General features: G+C 32.8%; 1 protein-coding gene across 1 annotated transcript in view; it reads left to right on the forward strand.

Annotated features, from left to right (window-relative positions):
* LOC145687654 (putative histone H2B 4) overlaps positions 1–7,432 on the forward strand; it is a 37,380-nt gene extending 29,948 nt beyond the window's left edge. The window contains exon 4 of the mRNA XM_081761114.1: positions 6,456–7,432. The gene's annotated coding sequence lies outside the window, so the exon portion shown is untranslated. The remainder of the gene's footprint in view (positions 1–6,455) is intronic.
* Positions 7,433–7,762: the final 330 nt, after the last annotated feature.

A 7,762-nucleotide genomic window follows, 5' to 3' on the forward strand; every position in this document is an offset into this window, starting at 1 on the left:
AAGTTATGAACGTGCCCAATGTAGATAATTTCTCATCTTGGTTTCAGAGATGTAATTTCAAAACAATATGTTATGCAACAGAACTCAGTAAGGCCCAAGCGCACGTGAGAGAATACGAAACACATGGTGTCACGGCTAGATGTTAAAGAAAAAAAAAATACATTCTCATACTCTCGTTGTGAACACAAATAACTAATTCTCAGAATAAAAAAATATGATTACTTTTGGTTTCACAATACTTTTTGCATCATTTTTTTTTAGTAGTTAAGTTCGGAATACTATTAAAGGTATATACTCGTTTTCCAACAAAATAATTAAGTTTCTTTATAAGTTTTCGGGGTCTTTGAGATGAATAGTGACATTCCTATTGTCGTTTAAATCCAAATTCATCCCCCATCGGGATAGGACTGGAAATGGGGTGAAAAATGTCCAATAACGACGTTATCCGTTGCTTGTGGTGCATCACGGGAAAACTTTTGACCAGTTTGAAATGAATTCTGGAACATAGTTAGGACATACCTCAAGCTGAATTCTTATGTCGCTGTGATTAAAGGGCGTATTCTAAGTGGGTATGGGGGTTCAAGCATTTATGTCAAAAATAAATTATTTTATGTGTTTTTATCGTTACGCTTTCACTGAAATGTGTATCCTAAGTTGAGAACGGGATTCAAATATCTTCCATAAAACTATTCTCCCCGTGCGAAGAACGGACATTTCAGCTTGAATAGAGTATGAATAGAATCCCCTACCACACTCAAGACTCAAATCCTTGAAACAGCCTAATTTTACAATCTTTTAGTTTAAAATATCAAATAAACTTTCCATCGAGTTACCATGACATCATTGGTATCAGCAAAGAATAGGATTCTAAACTTTGAGAGACAAATTGAGATTAAAAATGTCTTTAATTACATTGTCTAGTAGCCCACTTGTAGGGTACTGACCTACCCTTTAGGATTTTAGTTATGACATCCTGCGAAATCACATCGTAAATTTTATTAATATCTGTAAGTATCTAGTATTTCTTTTTATTAATATTTCGTTTAAAACAATCACATACTGGATTTTTGTTTATTTCTAAAATTGAAGCGCTTACAAGATAAAGGTGTTATGTTACATTTTTCGAAACGTTGAATTCTGGCGGTTCATGCACGTGTTATATGTTAGTCATCTACATCAGGGGTGCCCACAAGGGGGGGCTATGACGCAAACTGCGTCATTGAAATATTTGGGGGGGTTAAAAATCTATATAAATATGTTTGATGAGGGGGGTATAATTAATCGAAAAGGAGATTTTTTTCATGGAAGAACACCTACGGATAGACAATTGGGGGGGGGGGGGTGCGTCATGGACATAAGGGGGGGTGGGCACCACTGTCTACATAACACATCATTTAGTGAGTCCTCGTTCCAGAGAAGAGATTTGGAAACGGTGAAGGGTATGTTAACATACTGTGAAAGTCTATTGTCCCGAAATGTACAATTTGTTACATACCACCTTTATCCTCTAACCGCTTCAATCTATATATTAAAATGTTAGTTTTATATGTTTTCGACAATGAGATCTTGAAAACCACAAGTGCTAGAAACGTGCCGTTTACGCTGGTCGATTCCAAAATTGTGTAGATTGTCCAGATTTAATAGAATATTAAAAAAAGTAGCCATTATTTCTTTATTACATTCTTAGGGGTACACTGGAAGTGTTTAAATTAAAAAAAGAAAGTAAAGCATCATACCCTAAGAGTCATACATTCCAACACAACATAGTTGTATACAGGGGTTGTATATCGCTCAGGCGTTTGTTTCATGGCCAAATGGTAATGAAAAACAAAGGATAACCATTATTCCAAACTAACATGAATCTTTATTGTTTGTAGTGTTTTGCTCAATGAACACCATATATTACTGACATTATAATTAATTGTGTGTGTAATGTATTTGCTTACTACGCATGCAAGAAGAAAAAACACTGGTCATACATGAATTAGAAACTCCAACCGGAAGTAGGCTCAATCTTGCAAATGGTGCAAGATATTGAAAAAGTAATCGAAAAAATCTCCCCTTTATGGTACCCATTGCCGATTTTTATCAAGACGTCTTTCACTTGTCTGTAAAGGGATATGTACAGATGTTGTGAGGAATGACAAGGAGATCCATACTCATATGTGAATGATGCGCTGTGTACGGAGCGCAGGTTAAGCTTGTTATATATTATATTTCCTTTTTGTGTGTGTGTGTGTGTTTATATGATTATGGTAGGGTATCCAGCGAAAGCAATTGAACAGGCTAGAATTCCCTAGGTAAACTCCTTTCGAATCTCATGAATATCATTTGGTGTGAGATCCTGATGAGATATTTTGTACGGGTGAAATCTGGTTTCTCTCAAAATACGAAATACTGTGCATTTACTGACACCAGAACGCATTGATCTTCACCTTAGAGAATCATGAACATACACATTTGCCGATGCAATAATATTTGAGATTCTTCCATTTCTAAGCGACTCACAGTGGAGTATTCAACCCTAAAACCCGAACAAAAGCCGAAAAAATAAAATTTAAAAAATACATGAAATAAAGTTTATTTCTTGTTCTTCGATAACTGGCGGATCTTGTAAACATAGATTCCACTATTAAAATATGAAATGAATGTAAATGATAATTGCTGAAGTCACTCAATTTTTCTGGCCATGCGAATTTAAACTAGTGTGGCCGCAAGTACAGTTTTTGAGGTATTAATTTTAGTAATTGTATTAAGGTCATTATCAACAAAATACTGTATTGTTTAAAAGCCATTGATAGAAATTTTAATTTTATGATATGTGAAGATTTTAGCTCGAAGTCTTGGTGGTTAAATATGTAATGAAATGTCAAGAGCTTTTTGCAAGAAAAAAATGTAAAGTTTATAAAGTTAGGAAGTGTTCTTGTTTATGTTCTGATTCTAGTTGATCAATGATGCCTTTTGCATTTAAAAGTTCACTCTTTTGTTAACTTACTCCAAGAATATAATTTTGCTCGAAACTGCCCCATGGAAATTATGTATATATATATAAATTATATCTAATTTGTTTTTTACGTAAGTTCAGAAGGCCTTACAGCAATTCCCTGATATAAACCTTTGAGTTTAATCTTTAGTTGGTTGAGTTTATACAGAAAAGTAGAAGTAATTTATTCAAGTGGGGTAGGTATTTAAGTATGCCATTTACCGAAACTTTTAAATTCATAAACTCCACCATGAATTATGACGCATGAAATTTGTTGTCTGTCCTTGTTTGGACTATCTGTCCTTTCATACAAAGATCAGGTTTCTCGAATCAATATTACACCTAGCCTACAAAATCTCTATTAAACAATGGCAATTGAAATCAGAAGAAGAGAAAATCATAGTTAAAAAGACGAAGAAAATAAATTCTAAACAATTTCAGAGACGAGGTAGTTTTTTTAGCAGTCAAGAGATGGGTTTATTAGTGGACGTTCCTAAGCAAGGCCATGGCAATACGAACGATGGGAACATTTCAGGGAGTTTTTTGCTGACCACGAAACTGCTGCCCGAATAACTAATCTGGATTTAAACTTGATTAAAAAAAAAAGATTATTCTGTATTCAATTTCTAGTGGCCATGAAATAGACATGGAGAAATTTCAGAACTTCGCTACTGCCACTGCAGAACATTATGTGAAACTATATGATTGGTACACGATGACTCCAGCCCTACATAAAGTTTTAGTTCATGGCCCAGCAATCATAAAACATGCTATTTTGCCTATTGAGTAACTCTGAGAAGAGGCAGCTGAGGTTAGGAACAAACATTTTCGACTTACAGGACGCAGTGCACCAATAATAGCAGCTGTCTTGAATGAGCGACATCCTAATTACGTCCTCCAGCCAAAAGAATAATTTCGATTCTTTCCTCTCGAGTTAACATCCCATACTACCCACAAGAAAAAAATAGAGACGGTCAGTTTCCGTCTATACAATGCTCCACACATAACAAAATTTAAGTCTGAAAGATAACATAACCTATCCTAAATTCATTTACAACTTCGAAACCGTTGCAGATTTTGGAAAAATAACTTTACCGTTGGATTTCTCTTCTAATGGGGATGACGTTTAATATGTCACATGACCATATTGCCATTTAAAATAAACAAGTTGATACCGATATGGCGGCCATCAAGATAGCGGACGACAATCTTAACAACGTCATAATGTTTCTCCCTACCACCAACATTGATCCCAATTGACTTCGGATCGACTGCATTTACAGTTTCTCAAATATTTATCCCTATCCAGAATTTTGTCCACACTTTGTACAGTATATCTAAAAAAGTGTATTGCTGTTTCTATTTTATGTTTATGTTACTTTTTTATCCATTATTTGACGTAGCAAATGTTAATGGATAGCAAAACTAAGAATTTTTTCTTAAAATATTTCAAAGAATCTACCATAAACAGTTTAAAGCAATAAAAAAATAATAATAATAATTAATACACAAGATAATGTAATTTCCCTGATTTTCGTGACTGTTCCAAACTGCAGAACCAGGCTTTGGCTATAATGTATCTTTAAAACTGTAGGTAAACACAAATTAATTTAATTTATTTTGCGATACTAAATGGTAAATATTTTTGTCCGGTTTCCAAGACTATCCACTGTGCGGCGAATCTTTTGTTTTTATTATGATGAGGCTGAATGATACCGCTGTTTCTCACTCGCCTAGCCAGCAATGAAAACATTTCATGTGTGAGAATATATGTGTAAAATCGTTTTTGCTACACTCCTTGAGCTTTATTGTGATTGCCTCTATATTCTTCTAATATTTGCTGCATATCGTATGCTTCTTGATTGGAATAAACCATAGCTTAAGTGAAAATAGAAGGATGTTAACAAATCACCAAAATCGTATGCAGATGCACATTTAATATGAAAGTTTTTCACATTTACCGTTTACTTTAAGGACAATGCAATATTTAACAAGCTTTGTCGCCAATCCACATGAAGCACACTACCATTAACACTCACTACTAAATGTGAATAATATTGTACTTATTTATATAAAATCCAAAATATTTATTCTCTATGAAACACAATCATTATTATAGAAGAAAATTGCCTTAGTCTATGAGTAATACTAATTTCTGATAATTAACAGTCCCCCTGTGTATCGCTGTGTCTAGTGAAAGGGAAGCTGCAGATCTAAAATTACTGAAGCTACCGCTTGAGGTATAAATCAATGTGTAAGAACATTCTTGCAATATAAAATAATTCCTGTAGTGAAATGAAGCGAATCTGTTATTTTCTAACTTACGATTGTGATGATTTAATTGCATATATATATATATATATATATATATATATATATATATATATATATATATATATATATATATATAAACTGCACTGTTCCAACTTAATAGGATGTATACCGGAACTATATTAGATTTGAGCATGAATATTTGTGTAACCAACCCAGCACGTCATCTAATAATCTAGTAACATGTATTTAGTACGGCTATAATTTGGTTAGTACAACAGTTATTTTCTTCAAGAATGCGGAACAAAAATATTTAGGGCCGTATATTTAGATTGCTGGCCTATAACCAAAGGTGGAATTAGTTATTGAGTCAGCCGAAATTTTCAGTAAAAAGTCTCATCTTCTTTAGCGGGGTCAAACTTAAAGAATTGACTCTAAGCTCTTAATCTGATCACATGGCATCAATCGTTATGATATAGAAGTTCAATCTAAACTGCCTTCTAGAAATAAAAGTACTTTTCTATTATAGTAACAGAAATTGCACTCTTGAGTGCATTACCATATTCAAAGGAGAAGATTACTAAGATTTATAGTCTCAAGGTTGCAACTGTATAATACATCTGCACCAATCTGGGAAATTTTTAGTAATTTCAGAAGTTTAAGAGTTTTCATTATAAAAGCGGGATATTTGTATATTTTTATTTCCAGAAGAAATGATTTTGTTTGATACTTCTTTGTTATGCGGTATGATTTTATGAGTTTGCATTCAGGGCTTTAAAAAAGTACCCCAGAAGGTGGGAGTTTCGAATTAAAACTTTGGTAATTATTAAGTGATAGATGCATAGGAATGTTAGTCGAAGTTATTGGTTCATTTAATATTATTTTTTAGGCATTGAACAGATCACTTTTTTATTTTTATTACTTATTCTTTGTTGCTTTCAAGTGATTGACTGAAATCGAAAAAAGTGCAGATAGCATAGTAAATATTCTTAATGAAAAACCTTTTGCGTTCAGTTGCCAAATATGCATGTATTGATGAGTATATTACTAATAGCTTTAACCGTATTAGTGTCTACTATCCACATATTTCTGTTTTATGTAAAACTGACATATTTTTATTAAAATTGTGCTCTGTCTTAATATTATACTATTCAGAATATGATTTTACATCTTTCTTTCTTCTTATTTTTTTTTTTTTCAGGCCAACGATGATAAAATATGGGTTGGACAATATTCGTGACCTCGTTGGACCCAAAGTGAATTTGCAGATGGTTCACGACAACCCAATCTGCCGTTTAAACAAGTAACTATTACTTTGCTATGTGTTTGCATGTTTATACTTTGGTATTTTTTTATTGTTTTTTTTATTATTATCATAAGATACATTGGAAGTACTTTTTTCTAATCCCAGTATTAAATTCTTGACCTAGTATTGAAAGAAGTATTTCGAGCTTTATTTCTCCGTTACTAGGCGAGACTGTTCTAAGTGAATTACCAGTAGGAATGCTTTAAAGAGTTGTTTGTTTCTCCACACTAGTATTTTTTTACGAAACAGATATTGTACCTAAGAAAACTTACGTAGGAAATAACTTTTGTATCATAAGACACGTAGAAGTATTGGTGGAGTTTTCTAGACATTGTGTGCACACTGCCATTATTTAATGATAACAGTACTTTATAATTCTTGCCTATGCGACAGTGAAGTGATATAAAAGCAATCAAAAACGCTTGAATAAAGTGTATGTTAGTGAACTGTGTAATTTTGCGTTTGGGATTAGACGATCGATGTGTAATTTTGTGTATAGACCTAATTCTTTCTCTGGGCATTTTTAAGTAAATAACTTTTTACCTTGAGTGCTGTCTGTTCTTTTGTATATGCGATCTCACTTCTCAGAGAGTATTGTTCATAAACTTAGAGACCTTATTGTGACTTGAAATGTATGTATGAATGTAGAAATCCTAGTTGGATGAACCTGGTTTGTAGATAATTGTATAAGTTTGGAAGACAGCTGCTTTAATGTTGTGGTGTTTGTGTATCTACAGTGAAAATAAAATTTCTGTGCTAAGCTTTATTACTTGGTTTTGCTTTAGTTTATTTATTTTCTTATTCAAGATGATTTTATAAACAAATATTGTAAATTGTACATTTTGGCAGTCCTCAGTGAAAATAAAATTTCAGTGCTAAGCTTTATTACTTGGTTTTGCTTTAATTTATTTATTTTCTTATTAAAGATAATTTTATAAACAAATATTGTAAATTGTACATTTTGGTACGTATGAACTACTTTTATTTTTGAGTTCGTCACAAGAGAATATACGATTTTATTTCCTGGCCTTTTCACTAGTTGGTTTCACATTTGGTTTGGGCGAAGTTTTGCTAAATGCTCTACACACTGCTGAGTTTCTGAGTTGTTTTCAGCCACTATTTTATGAACAAAGACTTCACTGTTCGTAGTGTATACTAAATAATAATAACAAATTTTATTCGGCTAGGGATGCTTGTGGTAT

This window comes from Thermobia domestica, chromosome 6 (assembly GCF_964235325.1).
Source record: "Thermobia domestica chromosome 6, izTheDome1.hap1.1, whole genome shotgun sequence".
In the NCBI taxonomy this organism is placed as follows: Eukaryota; Metazoa; Arthropoda; class Insecta; order Zygentoma; family Lepismatidae; genus Thermobia; species Thermobia domestica.